Here is a 24,973-nt window from a genome sequence, read left to right as displayed (position 1 = left end):
TGGTGTTCCACCATGTAATGCCCCTATTTTTTTTATTAATATTTCCTAATAATAAGCCCAACATTTTTGGACCTTTAGACTATTTGCAAGCACTTGTAGTTCTAAACAATACTGTGATGAAACACGTTGGAAGATACATCTTCTGGCACTTGCCTAATTATTTCCTTAGAATAATTCTTTGAAGTGGGATCGCTCATCAAAAGAAATGTACTTTTCAAGGTCTTTTGTTACATATAGCCAAATCGCTGTCCAGAAACACTGTATTAATTTTCAGTCCTAGTAATAATGCCTAAGAATGTCCTTTTCTTGATTTCCACATCAATACAGGGTATTGTCAATCTCTTAAATCTTGGTTAATTCTAGTGGTGAAAAATTACACTGTCTTGTTTCAATTTATATCTCTGATTCCTAGAGTGTGAAACATTTTTTTAAAAAAGAAAAGTGTATTGTTGAAATATCTTTTTGTTGACTCTATTGGGATCCCCAGAATACAGAAGAGGTCTTTTGTTCATTCATTCATTTATTTGAAAACATTTTTTTCTTGTAAAAATAGTTTTAGTGCTAAATTGGTAACAGGGAATAAGACAGACACAATCTCTGTTGCAGACCTCAGACAGCAGCTTGTGTGTGTGTGGGGGGGGGTTGGGACTTGGATGTTCACCCCAGGGACAGGAGCTCTCCAAGTAGCAGGAAGGAATAATCGGAAGCAGCGACACAGTATTAGTCAACATGGGCCAAGCTGTATTGGAGCCTGAGGCAAGGGAAAAATCAGTAACACTAATCCTATCTTTATTCAAATTTTGATATTTTGTTCATTATGGATTTTTGCATTAATTACAGTTTTAAAAATATTGCCTTATTGTATTATGTATTCTGATTGCTGAGTTTTCTTGGCATCCCTTTTAATTTTGTGCCTGAGGTGAGTCCCTCAATTATTCTGACCTAATCCTGCCCCTTCTGATACATTCCTAATTTCTAAAATTTCTGTGTCTACACAGGTAAGATCCTGCAACCTGAGTTCAGGGTCTACAGACTTAATACTATTCTGAATCCAATCAGAAAAATTGTAGATCAGTCAAATAACCATTATTTAAGGACTTGCTCTGTGCCAGGCCCTAGGTCGGGCACCAGGAAGATACTCAAGCACCCAGATGCTGTTCTGGAGCTTAGATTCAGAGATCCAAGAAAATAAACGCCCCCTGCCATTGTTCACCCATCACCTCTGTCCTTAGAAGCACAGGTGGGTCATTACACAACCTTGTACACATCCTGTTCACATCTTGGGTGGGATGAGTACCACATTCTCAGAGGTCTTGGTAAACTAAGTTCTAATATTGTTAATCTAAACATAATTATAATAATTACAACCTATTTAAATCCCCCTCTTTGTGAAGCAGGACACTTGGCTCTTGTCACATGTACACCCAATGAAGAACACAAAAACCATTCTACATATTTAAAACAGAGAGGCTTTAATTACACAGGTGAAGGAATAGTTGAGAGGTTAGCCAGAAATGGCAGGGCAGTACGTTTATATAACAGTGGGAAGCCACTACGGTCCCCAGGGATGGACAAAGGGAAGAGATGGAGTTATTAGAGTTAGGGACAGAAGTTGAGCCTTGACTGGCCTGTTCCACAGGAACTAAAGCCATGAAGGGGAGTCTGCTCTTGATGGAGATGTCGCCTTGGAGGTTGGGGGAGGTACAGTGGGGGACAAGGAGGAAATGGAAGAGCACCCAGAGTTTTCCTTCTTCCTGCCTTTTAACCTCTAACCAGGGCCTCCCCTTGGCCTACCCTTTCTGGAAGCTCGCTGACTTTGGAGGTAAATCAGAGATCAGCTCTTTCTACATTGGTGAGCAGAGTAGGGTCAGAGGTAGAAACAGATGTGATAGCAAACAAATCACAGAACAGCCCTCGACTGCACAGAAACCATCTTTTAAAATGTCCATTACCACCCTGAAATTAAGTATTCTTGATACCATTTGAAATATGAGTGTGTGCTTTAAGGACACATACTAAGTAGGTAATAGGTGCAGTTGGACTTGAGGTCGGCCTTGCTTGGGACCAAGGTCATACTCCCCCCACCCACTGCAGGCTTCCTGTCTATCCCGGATCTCCCCATCATCCAGCTGCCGTCAGTGCTCCTGCGGCTCACCCTTCCATGCCCTTGCTTTACAGTTGCTTGTCTGCCTCAGCACCACTGCCTTCTATTTACTCTTCTTCAGCCACCAGGGCCACCATATTGCTCAGAGGCATTGAATTCTTTATGAATGATGTTCCTGGAGGTATGCAATCTGATGTCCCTGTGGATAGCCTCCTGTCTATGGCCATAGTGTGGACCTGGTCATTACCTCTGAACTCTTGGCCTTTGAAGTCTGAGGTTCTAAGAGCTCCTGCTCTGCTCTTCTTCCTTCTGATGTCCATAACTCTCCTTGACTTGCCTTTTTGACCTCACTCTGACCTCAAGTATTTATGTACTTGTTCTTTCCAGTCCATCACCTCTTCCTGGATCTACATTCTTCTGTGCCCAACCATGTCATGGTCATGCCCTGCTCCATGGACATCCCCTTGCCAGTCCTAATCAGCAGTGAAGATCAAGCTCATTACACACTTATGATATGCATACCTGTTTACTGGCCTGGGATGGTCCCCTCTGCTCAGTTTTAGTTTGAGAACTTCTTTTCCTCCACAGCCACTACTTCTAACCTCATGATCTCTTGAACCCAGGTTGATCCTATTGGGGAAAGGTTCTGGTACCTATATTCAGATGAGCTCAGTTCTGTACTGATTTGGGATGCCAGTGGAATCCAGAAACCAGGTGGAAAGGCAAGGATGAGAGGACAGGGTACAGCACAGAGACTTCATAGACATGCTGAAATGGCAGCATGGTCTTCTGAGGAGAAACACTAGAGAGACAGGCAGGAGGACTGAGACTGGACGTTGGCCATTTTCCTCCAGTGCATGAGAAGTATGTCTCCTTGAAATTTCCAACTTCCTGAGAATTCTGGGCTCAGTGGTTTCACAAGGGTTAACACGCTCTCTCTCCATCCAATGGCTCTGCCATTAATTACTCCAGTGATTGCAGACAGTGCACAGAGCTGGATCTGGGTTGCTCCAGCTTCAGAGTGGGTTTATTGCCAGCCATGCATTATGAAGGATAATTGTGAGCCCCCTGCACCTGCTGGTTCCCCTTGTGACTGTGACTCATGAAGGGGGGAGGGGAAGAGTTATTAATGAGCATGTTGCTCATTATCATAAAACAATGGACACGTTGGCAAAGGGGCTGCCAGTCCAGGTGTGGTGTCGTAGAAAGCTGGTTGGCATTTCTGGAAACATGACTTTACAATCTTATCACCTACTTCCTTCCCTGACTCATGCTGTGACACCCAGTGATAAAAGAGCGTTCACCCTGAGGGACACACACAGTCCTTGTGAGCTCATGACCAGGTGAGGCCACCTGGATGGAGGAATGGCTGAGCCAGCACTGGGTCCTGGTGGGGTGAGCTGGGCACTGGGTATGCTGGGACTTCAGCCCCAGAGTTTGGACCTGGACGGACCCCAGGTTACCTAGACTTAACAGAGCTGAGAGATGGAGAGGAAAGGTAGTAGAAGGTCACAGAATGACAACACCCTGTTGAAGAGCTCTGGTTAGGGGCCTGCTTCTGGCCCAGGGGTAGAGCTGAGACTAGTGCAAGCAAATGAGGTTCCCAGTGTGCTGAATTTGAGGTGGTGATCCTTTCAGGCTTGTGTAAGTTCAGGAGCAATATCAAGAGTCAGTGCTTCTTTAAAGTCTGTGTCCATAGTGCCTCACTCTAGTGCAGGCCTGCACAGGTGGATGGCTGTACCAGAAGGGCCAGATGGGACCTCTTGGCATCCTCCCTTGGAGACTGGCATCTTCTCTTATTCTCCAGGGTCTGACCTGGAGCCTCTTCTGGAAGCCCCTGTTTCACTTGGGAATGGACAATGGAGACAACCAACACCAACTGATAGCATTGCTATCGGTCCCCTCATTTCCTTGTCAATGTCTATGGGAGGTAAGAGAACGCCATCTTGTGTGGTGAAGAACGCAGACTCTTGGTTTAGGGCTTCCGCATTTAAGTTCCAACTTCAGCTTTTACCAGCACAGTGATCTTAGGCAAGGTGATCAGTACCTCAGCACTTGGGTTTCCTGATTTGCTAGTCACTTATGTTCCATGAATATATTAATTTATTTTCACTCAGAAGGTTGTTCTTCTAGATCATTTCAGGATGCTTTCTTATCATCCACATCTCAGGTCAAATGGCATTTCCTTGAAGAGGTTTTTTTCAGGCAACCCTACCGGAAGGAGCCCTTTACCACTCTGTGTCTTCATATTATTACATTAAATAATTGACTTCATAGCCATTATCACTTTGTTTTCTCAATATGTTTCTTCACTTCTTAGAAAATAATTTCCATAATTTCTCACCTATCCTGTTTATTTCTGTATGCACAGTGCTGGAATTGTGCCTGGAATAGCTAATCACTGAAAGAAAACATAAATGAATGAATGATTTAAAAATGGTACCCAACTCACTGGATCATTGGAAGGAGTAAGAAGCCGGTCTATAAAGAGAGATTGGCACCAACCGAGTCCTCACCTCTGAGACCCACGAAGGATAAATGACTTGTCTGCATTCAGCAGCTACTAAATGGTAGCCCCATAACCCCAACCCCAAGTCCACGTCATTACTTTCTGAGCATGACAGTCTCCCAGGTGCTTTTTCTGATAGGAAAAAAAAATGCTGGGATAAAACTACAGCTTCTCTGGAAAAAGGGGGTATCCCTGGGAGAGGAGAGGAGGGGCCTGTGTATGTAGGATCCCTCCACAACTGTATGGTTACAATGATCAAGTTGTAATAAGGGAGAATAAAAATACTTCACAATGGAACTGTGATAGGCTAATGTTGGCTCCCAAAGAGATGTCCATGTTCTAATTCTCAGAACCTGTGTGTGTTACCATTTTAGAAGAAGGTTTTTTTTTTTTTTTTTTTTTTTTTTTTTTCCCATAGTTGATTAAGTTAAGACTCTTTAGATGAAGTGGTGATCTTGGAGTTTTGGGTGGGTCTAAATCCAAGTACAGATGCCCCCATGGGAGAGGTGGAGGGAGATTTGTGTCATACAGAGGAGGAGAGGTGATGTGAAGACAGAGGCAGAGATTGGAATGGTAGGTTTGGTGGTACTTTGGTGGACTGCTGAGGAAGTAACATTTGACTGGAGACTTGAATCCAGGCAGGGAGGGAGGGAATGAGCCACATGACTATGTGTAGGAAAAGACTCTCTAAGCAGAGGAAGCAGCATGTGAAAGGTCTGGGGGAAGGAGCACGTGGGGAGTTTCAGGGAAACTGGCTGAGAGGCATAGAAAATCAAGTCAGAGGGCGACCAGAGCATAGATAGCCCTGCTGGGCACAATAAAGACCTTGACTCTGTTCTATGTGTGACGGGGAGGCATTGGGCAGGTTTGAAGCAGGAGAGGGTCACTCTGTCCGCTGTGCAGAGAACAAGATAGGAAGGGGGAAGAGAAGACAGAGCAAGCCGTGACGAGGCCACTGCGGGCCCAGGTTGGGGTGGCAGCTTGGTGTAGGTACAGGGGAGAAGGCGGGAAGATGTGGTCAGTGACAGGATACATTTGGGATTTGATGGGGGATTAAATGTGGGAAATGAGAGAAACCACGGAGCCCAGCAGGGTTCCAAGGCATTTGTCTTGAATGAAGGCAGAGCCGTGTGGTGGCTCTGATGGGAAGCGCTGGTGGCAGGGCCAATGTGAGGGCGTCAGTGTGGCTGGCCAGAGGGCAGCGTAAATAAAGGAGAAGCAATCCGGAAGGAAGACTCCCCTGGGACTGTTATAAAACCCCATCATGCTGTGCTTCATTTAACCTTGGCTTTTGGTTGGTGTAGACTCTTTGAACTTGCAGGGCTTGATTCACAGTTCTCCAAACCACACAGGATCATCGGGGTCATGGTTGGAAAGGAGATGGTCAGAAAAGGGAATCTTATGGTCACAGGGGGACTCCAGAGTGGAGGAGCTTATTGTCCATTAGAGCCTAATGAGAGCAAAACATGGAAGAAACAGAGAAGAAAAAGAGTGTTTCAGAGGCGCTGATATCCTCAGTTTCTGTTTTTATTGAGGCTCAACTTTATTTTGGTTCTTAGATTCCATGGGATCACTCAGAATTTTTATAGTAAATTCCCTTTGGGCTTATACTAGATGGATCAGGGTTCTGTCACTGGCAATTGTAGAGAACTTCCTCAATGAAATGGATTTGTCTGAAAGCACCAAACACAATGTATTTAGCTTCTCCAGGCTACAGCGGTTTGGGGATGTGTAGAATGCAGTGTCTGCAGAGATGAACAGAGTATAGATGGTAGGGGATTAGTGGGTGGGTAAATGTACACAGATAAACAGAGTGTACATTATACCAGTAGTCTCCCTCCCAGTAGCAACCTCAGGATTTCAAGTCTCATAATTTTATTTCTTTGGAAAATGCAGGGACACACATTCTTAGTAGCCATTGAGTTTGCATTGAGTCAGGTTCCCAGCTCCTCCTTGGCACCCTGTCAGTGGGCTCTGCATCCTTGCTTGTGTGCTTGAAACTGTTCTTAAACTAAAAGCCATTTAAGGAGGCTGATTCTCTTATTTTTAGCTTGCTCAGTGAGGAATGACTCTTTCTGCGTAGTGCTTAAACATGTCCATTAAACCAAAAATCTCCTTTTAACTCAGAATTTAACTCAGTTCATTTCAAACCCAGGACATGGATGGTCAGGCATAGTTGGAAGTTGGGAGTTTCAATCCCCAACCTTCAAATCTGATTCTCTCTCTCTCTCTCTCCAAGAATAGAAGACACTTCAGTGACTTGTTCTGGTGGCCTAGGATTCTCCAAGTGGATTTGTAGAATGTATGCCATAGGTATCAAGCAGTATATTTAACACTTAGGACCTTTAGTAAAATCAGAACAAAGGATCTGAAGCTCTATTAGAACTTGATCCTAACTGGAAGAGACTATAGGAACTGTAAAATCCCACTATAAGTCGTGGTAGATTTTTTTCCCATTTATGACTGTAGGCCTTCTCAATAATTGGAAATAGCTTAGTTTTAGAAGGAAAGCCCTGAAAGGAATCATCATTCAGCATTTAGACCAGGAGGGATAAGAGAAATGTTTTATTTTGTCAAAAATTCTCAATAAAATAAATATATCCAGTTTGAACCCACTGCCTTTCCCCACATACCTTCTGAGTATATATTTCTTTGTTTGAAACCTATAAGGTAGATGGATGCAGAATATTAATGAGTATTTTTAATGATGATGGTGATGATTGTTACAGCTGCAGACATTTTGGAGATTACTATATGCTAATAGCTTTAGATGTATTTCCTAGTTGAATCATCATGACAACTTGGTGATCACTATCTCTGTTACCTGAAGAGACCAAGACTTGGAGCAGGTAGGTAAATTGTCCCAAGGTCACACAGATAAGTGAAGAATCAAGTGGTGTGAACTTGGAGAGTCAGGTTCCCGGCTCCTAGTTCTGTTCTCAGATGCCTGTTTAGTGGCTTTGGTTGCTTAGATCCCACAAGCTGGCCTGTGACAAATACTCATAACTTGAGTTTCCCCAAACCCTTACACATTCTAGGTCTGCAGCTGTTCTGGATCTGCAAACACAGAGTTGTGTTTTTGATGAAGTTATTCAAAGGAGAGGCATCGCTTTGCATCTCGGCTCAACTTTTGGAATGTGAGGCTGAGCAGGTGTGGACACAGTTGATTGCCAGATGGGACACTGGTAAGATGCCTTTGCAAAGGACATATCAGCTGATGGGGATACTGGTACATTCTGGGAATGATGAGCTGCTCTGGGTGCCTGGAGGAGTAAGATTCGTGGGGAGGGGGGAGATTTAGCAGATGTGGAGCTGATATTGAATGCCAGGCTGAGGCATTTTTTCCTTTGCTCTGTGGGCAATTCAGGAGCCACCTGGGGCTTTCACAATAGCATGGTAAGATCTATGTTAAAGGTCTGGGGTGCTGGGGCTTATGAGGTGGACCCGGTAAGGCTTGGGCCTGGAGACCAGCTGGACACAGGGTTCCTGCCTGGGCCACGTCCTCTTTCTTTCCATTATCAGGCTCTTCTTTGATTGGATGATCTAAGGAAAGATATTTGCTTCCTCATGCTTTCTCCTTTACCTTTGGGGCTTTGCTGGGAGAGGTGCTCTGTCTGCCTCATGATCATGTGTGGTTCTCTGGGTGTAGGTTGGCAGCTGAGTTCAGGGGAGTGAAATCACTATATTTTTGCACAAAACATTTCATTCACTCCTCACCATTCCCCTGAGTAGTCGCTATTGGGCTTCCCAATGTGGAAGATGAAGCTCACTCAAAACCTGAGGCCTCACAGTATGTAAGCGGGAGCTGGGATTTGAACCTGCAGCTACTGACTCTCAGTCCACTGCTCTCTGCTGTGCTCCTGAGTCCCTAGGTCATCTCTTCCCGGGGCTGCAGGGGAAGGTGGGCTTATGCATCTGACGCCGGGTGGACTGAGTGCCTAGAGAGCCCCGCCAGCCCTTTGGTGAAGGCAGCCAAGGCCCCTGGGCTGGCTGGCGGTCTCCCTCTCCCGTCTTTGGCTTGTCTCCCACACGGATTAATTGCTGCTTGCCCGGGGTGTGATGTTTCCTCTCCCTGTTCCGGCCCATGTGGGAGTGGTGGGGAGGGTGCAGCCAGGCTGATCGGCAGCCTGTACCAGAACAGCTGGCAGCCTGAACAGCACCCTCATTGGAAAGTGATTCATCAGGCAGCAGTGGCACTGCCATCCAGGCCCAGCTGCTGAGCTGACACCTCTGGGCCTCCTCAGGTGTGACGGGACCCCCACTCAGAGCCTGAGGTCTGGGCGCGCTGTCTGCCTCTGGAGTACTTTGGGGGCGGGTGGAAAAGACCTGAGACTGAGGTGCAGGTCCTTCCAGGGAGGGAGGGGAGCCTCTTGAACACAGCCCCTCTTTTCCCATGTCAGTACCCCAAAGTGGTTAGGAACCCCCCAAAATGCAACGTCTTCAGCATTCCCCCAAATTTCCACAGAGACTGTAGTGTCCCCTACATTCTCATCAGAGATGAGGTTAGGAGGGCCTGGCAGGGTGGGGGTGTGGTCCAGCCAGACCACTGTGGGACTTTGTATGGAAGGAGAGATGAAAGAAGGCTCACCTGTGTCCTGAGGACCTCACTGTTCCTGCTCTGGGACCAGTCCCTCCCTAGATCTAGGCTGGATTAATTCAAACTTCTAGGTTTAGACTGTGGTTCTCAAACTTGATCATGTATCAGAATGACTTTTAAAAATGGGAATTGCTAGGCCCCAGTCCCAAAGTTTCTGATTCATTAGGCTTAGGGTAGAGTCCCAGAATGTATGTTTCTAACATGTTGCCAAGTGATTTCAATGCTACTGGTCCAGGGACTACACTTTGGTTTAGAGAAAGGTCAGTGCTCTTCTTGGGCCCCTCTGGAATTTGCAGAAATCTAGGTTCTCCTGGTTTCCTTGATACATTAGTTCCTGCTTAATTATCTCACTGTTTCCTCAGCCTGGCTGGGCAGTCCTAGATTTAAAATCAGGGAAAAGTTCAGTACCTTCCTGTGACTGATAGAACTCCTTTAAGGTGTGATTGAACCAGGGTTTCTATGACAGCAATATAAACGGCTGTAATTCCATTACAATACCTATTGTTTTAATTGTCCTTTGGCTAATTCCTTTGGGAGAATAATTTGAGATAATATATTCCAAAGATTTGGCTCATGGAGTGTGACTAATAGGGGTTAGTTATCTCCTTGTTCATCTTTGACCAACCAGTTCCAGCAGGTTTGGCTGCAGTTAAGTCCCAGAAGAAGCTATTCAGACAGCAGTGTCTTGGGAATAACAGCAGCATCCCTCTTGTGTTAGTCAGCTTTCTGTTACTGTAATAAAAAATACCTGAGACAATCAACTTATAAAGAGAAAAGGTTTATTTTGGCTCATAGTTTTGGAGGTTCATGGATCATAGTTTGGAGTCCATGATTGATTTACCCCATTGCTTTTGGGCCTGTGACAAGGCAAGCACATTGTGGTGGTGGTGCATGGTAGAGCAAAACCACTCACCTTATCAGTCAGGAAGCAAAGACAGGATGAGAAAGGGGCAGAGTCCCACAGTCCCCTTCAAGGGCATGCCCTGTGCCCTAAAGACCTCAGAGTAGGCCCTATGTGTTTAAAAGTTTCACCACCTCCCAATAGCATCACCCCGGGGACCAAGAGTATAATATGTGAATACTTGGGGGATACTCAACACCCCAGTTACAGCACTTTTCTGTTGCAGCCCGCCACTGGCTGAGGGTAAAAGACTTTGTCCTTTCAAATCTTTCCAGTGTTAGGAGCTGGCTCGGCGGTGAGTCCCAGCTGATGGATCTTCATAGAAGCTGAAGCCTGCTCACACCACTTTATCGAAGCAAGGTCCCCAGATATTTGCTCTCATTTTCCCTTGTGAGGGTTTTATGAGCTGCCTATTGGCTGTTGGTTTCTCACAATGGCAAAGGGGTGCACAAATTTTCCAGAGCCCTGAGAGGGGGGAGACAAGGGCCTCAGATACCTGCTGGGGCTTAAACTCACTGGATGATGATAAGTGTATTTGATTGGAAGTTCAAGCTGAGTTCCATGGTCTGTATAACTATAGCCACCAGAGAGTGTTCTTCCCTGTACTGACCACCTGTTACCATCTGCAAGCCTAGTTTCCAAGACTATGTACATCTAGATACATGTTCAAGCTTGGTTTTTGTCCTTTTGAATTCCCAAGGGGAATCATGTGCTCCTTTCCTGTGCCCTAGTAAATTAGGGAAGTAGCCCTGCTTTCCTTCAAGAAGGTGCTTCTGCAGAAAAGGTAAGAATACATTTTCTTCTAGAATGTTCTTATGCAGGTATGTGTAATCGTAAATCCCTCCTGTATCCTGTGCTTCCTTGTGGCACCAGCCAAGAACTGCAACACTAGCTAACGCTTGGTCCTCCCAAATCACTGCAATTGACTGGAATTGTGAGTGTCCCTGGCAGCTGGGTTCTAGCCTCCAATTCCTTTTCCTGGTCTGGAGGATGCCAGAGGCAAATCCTTGTAATGGAAAGGCCAGACACCTGGTATTGACTGACCCAGATAGGGTTGTACCTTTTGCAAAGAGTATTTTTTTTTACTTTAATAAGAACATAATATATATATTTACTTTAAGAAAATAACATAATTCTTGTTCAACAGGAAGGTAATTAAATCTTCACTTTTGCCTTCTGCAACCCTCTGGAGAGGTCCATTCACAGGGCATGGAGTAGAAGAGGAGGACTTTCTGAGACCTGGACTTAATCACTTACTATCGAGACAGCAGAAGTTAGCAGATTGAGGCTTTTGAATGTTGACCCCAACTAAATGCCTGGACATGCTCCAGGCTAGCCCTTCCTCCAGCTTCAGAAGACAGGAGTCCCTGCATCTTTTTCTGTGAATCTTGCTGCTTTCTCTTTGCACCAATGCATAAAGTCAAACGAGGGGCCCCCACCACGGCGCCTGCTGCTTGCTGCCAGGCACTCCTGATGACTTCAGCTAATTTCTGAGTCTGGAAACATTGTTGACAATGTGATTTCTGAAACGTGAAAGGCGTTATCTCGTCGTGCCATCTGCGGCGTGTCTGTCTGAGCCGGGGCTTCCGCTGCCACTCTGCCCCCTCGCAGCGACTCTCACTGCTCCGTCATCATCTCCCACAGCTAATTGCTCCAAACTGACAAGGAGGCTTTTTCCATTTAGAGATACAGGGAAATGGAACTTTCTTGCTGATGTTTCCAAGTCAAGCTGCCTTTTGGAATTGTAATTTGATCTTTTGCGTGGGGAAGGGTGACGGAGGGGTCACGTTTCAGCACTGGGTCAGGGACAGCTCCCAGCAAAGAGGGGAAACCCTCACCACAGGGGACCAGGGTGGAAGACTTCTGAGATCATCAGACCATCAGTTACAGGGAGCCTGGTACTCAACGAAATGGCAGAGAATTTACTACCTCCAAGGTGGTGAAATGGGAAGTAGTGAACACACCGTCACTAGAAGTTTGAAATGATTTTTTACCTGCTTGGAGAGCCTTAAATGGAGTCAAACTTTGAAAGGGTGATCTCTTCTAGCTCAGGGAGTCTCCTGGAACCAGTTGTACTCAGGGAAAATATGAAGAGAGAGAGAGAGAGAGAGAGAGAGAGAGAGAGAGAGTGTGTGTGTGTGTGTGTGTGTGCATGGTGGATGACCGAAGGCTCAGGGCTAGTAGAATAGTTATCTATTGCTGTGCAACAAACCACAAGCCCTTCAGTGACATAAAACAACAATAATTGTTTATTTTATCACATGAGTTTTATTGGTCAGGGAAAAACAGGGAGATCTTGCCTTCGCTTCAAGATGTCTGAGGCTTTGGCTTGACGACTTGAAGCTAAAATCACCTGCAGGCTTGCCTGGGGCTGAGGATCCACTTCCCAAGTGGCCCAGGTCCACGGCTGGCATGCTAGTGTTGGCAGGAGGCTCAGTTCGTCCTCCACATGAATCTCTCCAGAAAGCTACTCGAGTCCTCATGGCTTAATGGCTGGTCTTTTGAGAGTGAACGATCCACAAAAGAAGTTGAAATATCTTTTATGAGCAACCCTTGAAAGTCATACACTGTCACTTCTGCAGTATTCTCCTGGTCACAGAGGTTACCTGAGTCGGTCTGGGAAAGAACTATGCGAGGGCGTGAATGTGAGGAGTCCAGGATTCCTGGGGCCATCTTGGAAGCTGGCTGCTACACCTGCGTAATCAGCCCACCAAGGCGCCCAGCTTCTCTTGGTTGAGAGAATGAAGACAAGTCCTGAAGTTGGATGTATTTTAGCAGCAGCAAGTTGGTGGCAAGCATTAAGTCCAAGAAAACTCATGCTTCTACAAGATTCGTTCTCTTTGTTTACTCCTCCAATCCCAGAATTCTTCAGTTTTATTTCCAGCTTCTTGAGCTCTCCAGGTTCTTATTTTCAACTCACTTCAACTTTACTCTGGCCTTCTTTCAGCTTCTTGAATGCATCACACCTTCTCATCATGTTGTTCCCTGTTAGGAATACTGTCCTAACTTGTCCTCTCCATCCTATCACTGGTTGATTCGAGTTCATTGCTGAGATCTCAGCTCAAATATAACTTTCTCCAAACAGTCTTCACTGACCTCTTCTCTCACAGGTTGTATTTTATAAAGGAGGTCATGTTATATCGCCCATCCCTCATGTTCCTTTTATGATGTGATGTTGACATTGCTTCATCAAGAGGTAAGTCCAGGTTCCCTCATCTAGAACTTGGGTGGACCTTTGTAACTGCCTCCATCAATAGAATGCAGCAAAAATGATGCGGTGTGCCTCTCTCCCGCCTTGTTCAAGTACTCACCACCATATTGTGAGGAAGCCCAACTAACCCAAGAAGTGGGGTCACTTGGAGAAGGATTTAGGCTCCTGCTAAAAGCCATCATTGTCTATCAAACATGTGCATGAATGAACTTTCAGGTAATTTCAGCCTCCAAATCTTTGAGTCTTCCAGTGGAGGCTCCAGTTTTCATAGAGCAGATATAAGTAGTTCCTATAGTGCATCTTTAGAATTCCTGAATAAGGAATTGTGAGCAATAATTAATGACTCCAGTTGTTTTATGACATTGAATTTTGGAGTCATCTGTTATGCTACCACAGTAACTGATATATTTCCAGAATCCATCAGGTTTCCTTATAATGTGCTGTCATAGCTTCCAATATGTTTTCTTCATAGTATTCTTCTTCAAAAGTTTATAATTACATATTTGTGTGTTCAATTAATTTCTGTCTGTTCCACTGGACTATACAATTTATGAGGGTAAACACCATACCCATCTTTCTCACCACACCCTACCAGAATGTGGAATCTAATATGTGCTTAATAAATGTGTTCAATAAAAAAAATTATGAATGACATTTTCCCCCAAATGCTCCACAGACACCTCAGTATCTGCATACACAAGTTCAAGCCACTGGCTTTGTCACCTGACTAGGTCCTCCTCTTGAATCTTAGCAAAGTCCCCATTAGTTTTTCAGTTGCTCAAACAAAAAAATTGGAAATCATGTTCATCTTTTCCCCACTCTCCTTCCCACTCCTATAGAAGACCACAAGTCCTGTCCATTCTCTCTCTCATTCCATCTGCTTCCCATTCCCCCACCCTTGGTTCTGGATCTTATCATTTCTTCCCTGAATCACATATTCAGCTCCTGACCAGTTCAGTTTTTTCCAACTCATCATCCAAACTGGTGAATTGACCTTCCCACCCTGCAGGTCTGAGCCTATTATTCTTTGGATAAAAATTGTTCACTAACCCCTCATTGTCCTTATAAGAAAGCCCATGTCCTCAGTTGTCTCCCTGAATCATTTGTGGAGAGGGATGTGAGTGATATAAATTAGACAGTTCCCTTGCTGGGGCCTCCAGCTCCTCAATGATCTGTCTTGGGCTTACATCTTTTCCTTCATTTCTCATTACTTCCACCTTCCCTAAACACGTCAAGATCTTGGATTGATCCCAAATCACCTGTATTAATTTGGTTGAAGTGACAGAAATCCCACTTGAGCTTACTTAGGAAATAAGAAGAACTCATTGGCTCACAGAATCTAGGGAAACTGCCCCAGGGAGGGCAGGAGGAAGAGTTTCCAGGAACAACTAGACCCAGGATTCAAGCAGCAGCTCCGTCTTGCCATCTATTTCCATGTGTCAGCTCCAGTCTTTTTCACTGCAGACCGTTCTCTGTGCCGTTTATCTATTGGTGCCTAACTGACCACCTCAAACTTACTGGCATAAAGCAACAACCATTTGTTATTCTCTCTCATGGTGACATGGGCTAACGTGGCATAGCTAGTTGGTTCATTCTTGGCCTTTTATGTGGTTGCGATTGTGCTGATGTTGGCTGCAGGAGATGCATTTGGTCTCTGGGCTGGTGAATGGGATAACTAGGGTTTCTTCCGTGTCTCTCTGTGTGCTGTCTCCATGTGAGCTCCCTAGCACTGAAATTTCAGGGTAGCCAGAATTCTTACATGGTGGCTAAGGACTCCAAAGGCTGGTGTCTAGAGAGAAAGTGGTTGAAGGTGTGTGGTCTTTTCTAACAGAATCTTGGACCCCATTTCTGCCAGTCTATTTATCTAGTTAGTAAAAGAGGACTACCTAGGCTTAAGGGGAGGGACCGCAAGTCCATCTCTTGATGGGAGGGAGTACGGGTTTGAAAGTTACCTTGCTTTTCTACTGAAAACCTGACCTGTGACAATTCTTGAGCTCATCACTTGATCTTAAGTTAAAACCCTCTTGTAGGGATCCCTGGATTCCATGAATTCTGAATGCGGGAGTGGCATCCTCTAGAGACCGGGCAGCTTCCTCATGTGGGTGGGTGTGGCAGGTGTGGGGATGAGAATGGTACCAGGCAGACAATAAAACAAAGGACTCATATACAGCCCAATGTCACCACCAGGCACCTCCACGCATTTGTCATGCTGTGTCTTCTGCCCAGAGCAAATTTCATCCTTCTTTCCATCCTGTTCGCTCACCTACTCCAGGAAGTCTTCTCTTCCTTGATTGCCAGGGATGCTTTAGGCATCTCTTCCTTTCATTTCCAAAGCCCACTATGCCTGCCTTCCTTCTACCACCAGTTATACTAGCTCATAATCCACCCTCCCACTTCACCATCTGTCTCACTCACTAGGCGATGAGCCTCTTTAGGGCAAAATCTGTATTCCTACAGTCTAGTCCAGGGTCTTCCACTTTGTAGGTGCTGATAACTGCTCTTGGAATGAGTGAATGAATCTGGGCACTGAGGAGGCTGCCCCCCAGATGAACTGCTCTGTCCCCTGGTGTGAGCAGATGGCTCAGCGGCTGTGTGCTGGGGCAGAAAGAGGCCAGCTCCCTCCACAGCTGCCTGAGGGTGGAGCATCTGCAGGCTGTTGTGGGAGTCCTAACAGGCTTGACAGATGGAGGAGGGTGGAAGGGCCCTGCGCCCATAGGCCCACAGTCCTTCGGAGCTTCTCTGCTGCTGAGGGGCCACAGGGGTCCATGAAAACATCTGGGAGAGGAGGTCGTTTCAGAGAAAGCTTCCACACCAGATGTTGCGCTTCAGGAAGATGAAATAACCAATCCTGGGCTGTGGTTTCTGACATCTGCTCATATGAGGGTTTGGAGTCAGGGGGCCCTGGTGAACTGACACTGAGTATAGGCTTGGTTGTTTAGATTAAGCCCCTGAAACCAGAGATTTAGGGGACAGACAGGCACAACAACTGCAGCTGACATTTGTGGAGAACTCAACTAGGTGCCAAGCGCTAGGCTGAGCTCTGTGCTTGTGTGTCAACGCCTTTTAACCCCGTGAGGCAGGGATTTCTATTATTTTTATTTTATAGAAAAGATCAACATTCAGAGAGGTAAAGGAACTCATCTAAAAACATACATGAATAAAAGACAGCCTTTTAACAAATGGTGCTGGAACAACTGGTTATCCATATGTAGAAAAATGAAACTAGACCCTTATCTCTCACTCTGCACAAAAAATCAACTCAAAATGGATCAAAGACCTGGGAATCAGACCAGAAACCTTGCAATTCCTCGATGAAAATGTAGGGTCAACACTCCAGCTTTTAGATACAGGCAATGACTTTCTCCGTAGGACCCCGATGCTCAGGAAATAATGCCCAGAGTTAATAAATGGGATAACTTCAAATTAAAAAGCTTCTGTACTGCAAAGGAAACAAATAGGATTGTGAGGAGAGAACCACAGAATGGGAGAAAATCTTTGCTAGCTACTCTTCTGACAGAGGACTAATATCTAAAATATGTAAAGAGCTCAAAACATTTTACCCCCCCCAAATTAAATAACCCATCTAACAAATGGGCAAATGAACCAAACAGATACTTTCCCAAAGAAAACTTACAAATGGCCAACCAATACATGAAAAAATGTTCAGCATCATTAGCAATTGGGGACATGCAAATCAAAACTACCCTAATAGTTTATCTCATACCAGTCAGAATGGCAGTCATCACAAATGGAAATAATAATAGTAAATGCTGGAGAGGATGTGGAGAAAAAGGAACACACTTTTACACAGTTGGTGGCACTATAAATTAGTATAACAGCTATGGAAATCAGCATGGAGATTCCTCAAAAAATTAGGCATGGAACCACCATATGACCCAGCTGTACCACTTCTGTGTATTTCCCCTAAAGAATTAAAGTGATTGAGGGTTATTGCTGGGGGGGCCTGATCATCCTGGCTCTTCTGGTCTACAGTGATCCATGCACCCTCATGTTTATAGCAGCACAATTCACAACAGCCAACCTATGGAACTGGCTTAGATACCCATGAATGGATGAATGGATAAAGAAAATGTGGTCTATTTGCAGGAAAATGGGTGGAATGGGATACCATCATGTTAAATGAAGTAAGTCAAACTCAGAAGGCTGAGGGACATACGTTTTCTCTTATAGGCAGAAGCTAGAGAGGAAAACGGAAAACGAAGGTTGGGGTGGATCTCCTAAAAACCAAAGGGAGATCAGTAGAGGAAAGGGACCAAGGGGTAGGAGGGAGGGAGGGCGGAAGTGCTGGAGGGTGATATTGGCCAAATTATATTGTTATCTTGTGTGCATGTATGAATATGTAACAGCAAATCACATCAATATGTACAACTATAATGCACCAATAAAATGAGAAAAAAAAGAGGAACTTGTCTAAAGACTCACAGCCCATGTAAAGTAGATCTGGGGTTTGAACCAAGGGCTCAGCTCCACTTGCTGAAGCAGACCAGAAGGGTTCAGGCTTCTTGGGAGGGATGGTAGGAAGACACCGCTCCAGATATAGGTGCTAGGAGAACATTGGCTAAGATCATTGGTGATTGGGCCTGAACTCATCTAAAAACTCTGTTTCTCAAGACAGACCTGAGACAAAGATTTGATGCATGTTTTATTTTTAGGAGATAATTCCAGGAAGCACAGTGTGAGAGAGTGGGGGTATGAGACCAGAAAGGGAAGGCAGACACTTAAGGGTCTATTGGTGAGCCTGGTAGAACCATCAGGCCCAGACTTTGAGGAACTGTATGGAGCACACCTAATAATTGTCCTACAAACAGGGAGAAAGCTGGTTGTTATTCTCCAATTCCAGTGCCTCCTCGATTGAGGGTTATTGCTGGGGGGGCCTGATCATCCTGGCTCTTCTGGTCTGACCCTCAACACCTCATGTGAGCTTAGCTTGCTCCGGGGGCAAGATGAAGCACTCAGGCAGAGAGAGGGGGTGCATGAGGCAGGAAACTATTGGCAAGTGTGAAAACTCTGCACCAAAGCTGCAGGGGACCTTTGAGATTGTACCAAAGTGGTGAGATAGGCATCAACAAGGTCTGTTGCACCGGCCCTACCTGTTAATGCCCCTGCAAATCTGTCTTCCTCCCCTTGGGCATTCCTGGGAGCTCCCAGGGTATGTCCCATGTTTTCTTGAAAGCAAGCTTTGTCAGTTATTTCATCCTTCTCTAGTTTTGCTGGGTCTTGCCATTTTTCTGGGATGTATAATAGTAATAAACAGCTCCTCAGATGTCTGTGCTTTACCAAGCAACAAAGTTTTGTTTTCTTTCTCAAATTACGTGTTAGCAACTGCAGTTTGGCTGCAGCTCAGTTCCATATGCCTTTCCTTTTGGAACATAGGTAGAAAAAGTCAACTCAATCTAGTATATGCTATTCTCATGACCAAGGGAAGAGCAAGAATTCCAGTAGAAACTTGCAACACATCTTCATTTTTGCATAGATAGGACATATGCCACATTAGTCAAAGCATGTCACATGGCTGTGACTGAAGTCAATAGGATAGATGAGTAAATAATTCTAATGATAATATAATCTGCCACAGAAAATGCAGCCACTGAGAGCCTTCCAACAGGGATTTGTGATAGCAGAGGGGAATAAATTGGGAAGCTATAGTATAGTGTTAAGGTTTTAGGAAGGTATGGGGAGTGTAAAGTAGGAGAAGAAGTGCAGAAAGCATTTGGCATAGAGTTTTGTGGTTTCACATGACCTCATAGGTCAGTAACAGAGACCATGCAGCATAGGACATGGTGATGGAGGAAGTGGGGGTACTTGAATGTCCTCTGGCATGAGTCCCCCCCATATTGGAAACGTGTTACTGACTTGCTCATTCTTATTTGCCTTACACATCAGAGAGCTCTCCCAACAAGAAACATTGAACTTATTTATATACCTTTTACTTTCCTTCCCCTTGCCATTGCTTCCTAATCAGCAGCTGAGGATGCCCCCTATCATCTGTATGTGAGGTCATTTTTGGTATCTTTTAAGAAATAGCATTTAATAGTTGTTAAATAGGGAGCCCATTTTAGAACGCTGCCTGCTTGTCTTCTCCTTCTTTACAAAGGTGATTAAAATAAATTTTACTTGGATGAAAATAGCCCTCATTGATTTCTGCCCCCATAGAGAGATGGGGGACACTTGAATTAGTCAAAGAGGAGAGTTACACTTTTCTTACTCAGGTGGGCCACATGATAAGCCTCCCAGAGCATGTGCCATGGGGAAACAGTTGGAATTGTTTTCCTTTGTGTAGATGCAGCAAATCCTAAAATCAGAGGATATGGCCTGTCTGTGCTCAGTGCAGAGGTCATTTTGATGACCCCAGTTGTTGGGAAGCTTTTTCCTGGATGCTTTCAGAGGAGAATGTAACTTACTCTTAATCAGCAATAACTGTGGCCCCTCAGATATCTCAGCTGGGATCTGAACCTCCATTAGTTCCTCTTGTCTATACTCTAGTACCCCTAAACCTGCATCTTTGTCTAGCAAGAGATATTTCCACGTATTTAGGGATTAGTTATATTAATGCCCCACTTTCAGGTACCAAAATCTGTATGGGTTTCCTGTGGCTGCTGTAACAAATGTGTTATTGCACATTTGATTGCTTAAAACAACACAAATTTATAATCTGATAGTTCAGTAAGTCAGAAATCCAAAATGGGTCTATTGTAGCTACAATAATGGCCTTGGCAGGGTTGCATTCTTTCACCAGATTCTAGAAGAGAATACATTTCTTTACTTTTCCAGCTTCTCAAGGCTGCTAAATTCCTTAGCTCAGGGCCTTCTTTCTTCTTCAAGCCCAGAAATGCATGGCCAGGTGTTTCTCATGATGCTGTCTCTCTAGATCTGATTCTTTTGCCTTCTTCTTCCCAACTCATGGATCCCGTGATTACACTGGGTCCATCCAGATAGCTCAGGATCATCTCCTTAGGTGAGTGATTAGCAATCTTATTCCCATTGGAAACCTTAATTTCTGCCTGCCTGACCTTCTGTATTAACATATTCAAAGGATTAGGATGTGGAGGCCACTATTCTGTTACCACAAAATTTATAACTTTTGCTTTTATCAAATGTACAAATGAAGACTTTGTTTTTAATCTGCTTGGAAATATTTAGGAGTCACAAATGTGCAGAATATATAGTGTATCACATAAGAAATTGCAATTTAATTTTGTGATACTCTTATTCTGAGAGTTCTTTATCCATTGCAGTGATGTGAACTTTCTTTGGTCATGTTCTGAATCTAATTCCCAGGCCCCTGTAGGCTTAATAGCTAATACTTCCATGTCCTGCTCATCTGTATCCCTCCCTAATATTTTAACAAAATTTGCAGTCTTTCTGCTTTATCATGCAGTCTGTCCTTGAGTCTCTTCTCTATATTCAGCAGTCAGTTCTGAGACTACATACTGTCTTTATGTATTTTTTTAAAGAGAGAGAGAGAGAGAGAAAGAGAGAGAGAGAGAGAGAGAGAGAATTTTTTAATATTTAGTTTTTAGTTTTCAGTGGACAACATCTTTATTTTTTTATTTTTATGTGGTGCTGAGGATGGAACCCAGTGCCCCGTGCATGCCAGGTGAGCTCGCTACAGCTTGAGCCACATCCCCAGCCCTTTATGTATTTTTTTAAAGTTTAGCATTAATTTTGATTTTTAAAATTGCGTTTAAATATTATTTTTTCTTTTAAAAATATTTATTTATTCTAATTTGTAATATATGATGACAGAATGCAATTCATTTCATATTACACATAGAGAGTACAATTGTTCAAGTCACTGCTTATATACAAAGCATTTTCACACCATTCGTGTCTTCATACATGTACTTAGGGTAATGATGTCTAACTCATTTCACTGCCTTTCCTACCCCCATGCCCGCTCCCTTCCCCTCCCTCCCCTTTGCCCTATCTAAAGTTCCTTCATTCTTCCCATGCTTCACCCCATTGCCATTATGAGTCAGCCTCCTTATATCAAAAAAACTTTATGCCTTTGTTTTTTTTGGGGGGATTGGCTTACTTCACTTAGCATTATATTCTCCAACTCCATCCATGTACCTACAAATGCCATGATTTTATTCTCTTTTAATGCTGAGTAATAGTCCATTGTGTACACATACCAAAGTTTCCCTATCCATTCATATTATTTAGTTATTGTGAATTGTGCTGCTATAAACATTGATGTGGCTGTGACTGTGTAGTACGCTGTTTTTAAGTCCTCTGTGTATAAATTGAAGAGTGGGATAGCTGGGTCAAATGGTGGTTCCATTCCCAGTTTCCAACTAATCTCCACATTGTTTTCCAGATTGGCTGCACCAATTTGCAGTCCCACCAGCAGTGTGAGTGTGCTTTTTTCCCCGCATCCTTGCCAAAACTTATTGTTGTTTATATTCTTGATAGCTGCCATTATGTCTGGAGTGGGATGAAATCTTAGAGTATTGATTTGCATTTCTCTAATTGCTAGAGAAGTTGAACATTTTTTCATATATTTTTTGATCGATTGTATGTCCTCTTCTGAGAATATCTATTCAGTTCCTTGGCCTATTTATTGATTGGGTTATTTGGGGTTTTTTTGTTAAGTTTTTTTGAGTGCTTTATATATCCCAGAGATTAGTGCTCTATTTGATGTGCTTGTGGTAAATATTTGCTCCCATTCTGTAGGCTCTCACTTCACCTCACTGATTGTTTCTTTTGCTGAGAAGAAGCTTTTTAGTTTGAATCTATCCCATTTATTGATTCTTGGTTTTAATTCTTGTGCTATAGGAATCTTATTAAGGAAATCAGGGCCTGATCCAACATTATGGAGATCTGGGCCTACTTATTCTTCCATTAGGACAAGGTCTCTGGATTAATTCCTAGATCCTTGATCCACTTGGAGTTGAGTTTTGTGCATGGTGAGAGATAGGGGTTTAATTTCATTTTGCTACATGTGAATTTCCAGTTTTCCCAGCACCATTTGTTGAAGAGGCTATCTTTTCTCCAATATATGTTTTGGGTGCCTTTGTCTAATATGAGATAATTATAATCATGTGGGTTTGTCTCTGTGTCCTCTATTCTGTACCATTGGTCTACAGGTCTATTTTGGTATCAATACCATGTTGTTTTTGTTACTTTTGCTCTGTAGTATAATTAAGGTCTGGTATAGTGATGCCAGCAGCTTCACTCTTCTTGCTAAGGATTGCTCTGGCTATTCTGGGTCTCTTATTTTTCCATATTAATTTCATGATTGCTTTCTCTATTTCTATGAGGAATGTCATTGGGATTTTGATTGGGATTGCATTGAATCTGTATAGTGCTTTTGGTAGTATATGATCATTTTGATAAGATTAATTCTGCCTATCCAAGAACAAGATAGATCTTTCCATCTTCTAAGGTTTTCCTGAATTTCTTTCTTTAGCATTCTTTAGTTTTCATTGTAGAGGTCTTTCACTTCTTTCATTAAGTTGATTCCCAAGTATTTTTTTTTTGAGGCTATTTTAAATGGGGTGGTTTTCCTAGTTTCTCTTTCTGAGGATTAGTCACTGGTAGGCAGAAATGCCTTTGATTTATGGGTCTTTATTTTATATTCTATTACTTTGCTGAATTCATTTATTAGTTCTAGAAAATTTCTGGTAGAATTCTTTGGATCTTCTAGGTATAGAATCATATCATTGGCAAATGGTGATAATTTGAGTTCTTTTTTTTCCCAATCCTTATCCCTTTAATTTCTTTTGTCTGTCTAGTTGCTCTGGCTAGAGTTTCAAGAACTATGTTAAATAGAAGTGGTGAAAGAGAGCATCCTGTCTTGTTCCAGTTGTTAGAGGGAATGCTTTCAATTTTTCTCCATTTAGAATGATGTTGGCCTGGGGCTTAACATAGAGAGCTCTTACAATGTTGAGATATGCTCCTGATATCCCTAGTTTTTCTAGTGTTTTGAACATGAAGGGGTGCTGCATTTTGTCAAATGTTTTCTCTACATCTACTGAGATGATCATATGATTTTTATATTTGAGTCTATTGATGTGATGAATTATATTTATTGATTTCTGTATGTTGAACCAACCTTGCATCCCTGGGATGAACCCTACTTGATCATGGTGCACTATATTTTTGACAGGGTTTTGAATTCGATTTGCTAGAATTTTATTGAGAATTTTTACATCTATGTTCATTAGAGATATTGGTCTGAAGTTTTCTTTCTTTGATGAGTCTTTGTCTGGTTTTGGAGTCAGGGTGATATTGGCCTCATAGAATGTGTCTGGAAGTGTTCCCTCTTTTTCTATTTCATGATAGTTTGAGGAGTATTGGTGTTAGTTCTTCTTTAAAGATCTTGCAGAACTCAGCTGTGTATCCATCTGGTCCTGTTGGTAGGCTTCGGATGCGTCCTCTATTTCCTTGCTTGAATTGATTTGTTTAAATTGTGTATATCATCCTGATTTAGTTTGGACAAATCATATGCTTCTAGAAATTTGTCAATGACTTTGATATTTTCTATTTTATTGGAATACAAATTTTCAAAATGACTTCTAATTATCTTCTATATTTCTGTAGTGTCCATTGTGATATTTCCTTTTTCATCACGGATGTTAGTAATTTGAGTTTTCTTTCTCCTTCTCTTCATTAGCATAGCTAATGGTTTATCAATTTTATTTATTTTTTCAAAGAACCAACTTTTTGTTCTGTCAATTTTTTCAATTTTTTTTGTTTCAATTTCATTGATTTCAACTCTGATTTTAATTATTTTCTGTCTTCTACTGATTTTGGTGTTGATTTGTTTTTCTTTTTCTAGGGCTTTGAGATGTAATGTTAGGTCATTTATTTGTTGACTTTTTCTTCTTTGAAGGAATGAACTCCATGCAATGAACTTTCCTCTTAGAACTGCCTTCATAGTGTCCCAAAGATTTTGATACATTGTATCAGTATTCTCATTTACCTCTAATAATTTTTTAATCTCCTCCTTGAGGTCATTTTCACCCCCTTGTTCATTCAGTACCATATTATTTAGTCTCTAGGTGTTGGAGTAGCTTTTATTTTTTATTTTATCATTGATTCCTAATTTTATTTCACTATGATCTGATAGAATACAGGGTAGTATCTCTACTCTTTTGTATTTACTAAGAGTTGCTTTGTGGCATAATATATGGTCTATTTTAGAGAATGATCCATGTGCTGCTGAGAAGAAAGTATATTCGATCGTTAAAGGATAATATATTCTCTATATGTCAATTAAGTCTAAGTTATTGATTGTATTATTGAGTTCTATAGTTTCTTTGTTCAGCTTTTGTTTGGTAGATCTTTCTAGTGGTGAAAGAGGTATGTTAAAGTCATGCAGAATTATTGTGTTGTGGTCTATTTGACTCTTGAACTTTAGAAGAGTTTGATTGATAAATGAGGATGGTCCACTGTTTGGGGCATATACATTTATAACTTTTATGCCTTGTTAATGTATGGTTCCCTTAAGCAGTATGAAATGTCCATCTTTATCCCTTTTGATTAACTTTGGCCTGAAGTCTACTTTGTTTGATATGAGGATGGAAACCCCTGCTTGTTTATGCAGACCATGTGAATGGTATATTTTATCCCAATCTTTCACATTCAGTTTGTGGACGTCTTTTCCTATGAGATCAGTCTCTTGA

The 24,973-nt window shown here is 43.0% G+C and overlaps 1 long non-coding RNA gene across 1 annotated transcript; it reads right to left on the bottom strand.

Annotated features, from left to right (window-relative positions):
* Positions 1 to 446: 446 nt before the first annotated feature.
* On the bottom strand, positions 447 to 24,973 carry LOC125619170. The gene is made up of 3 exons (XR_007350681.1): positions 24,312 to 24,973; positions 5,445 to 5,450; positions 447 to 458 (listed from the first exon to the last, which is right to left on the bottom strand). It is a non-coding gene; the product is annotated as an uncharacterized LOC125619170 (long non-coding RNA).

Source organism: Marmota marmota, unplaced genomic scaffold, assembly GCF_001458135.2.
Source record: "Marmota marmota marmota unplaced genomic scaffold, marMar, whole genome shotgun sequence".
Lineage (NCBI taxonomy): Eukaryota > Metazoa > Chordata > Mammalia > Rodentia > Sciuridae > Marmota > Marmota marmota.
The sequence above is the reverse complement of the archived record's forward strand: the minus strand, read 5'-3'. Positions and strand labels throughout refer to the sequence as shown.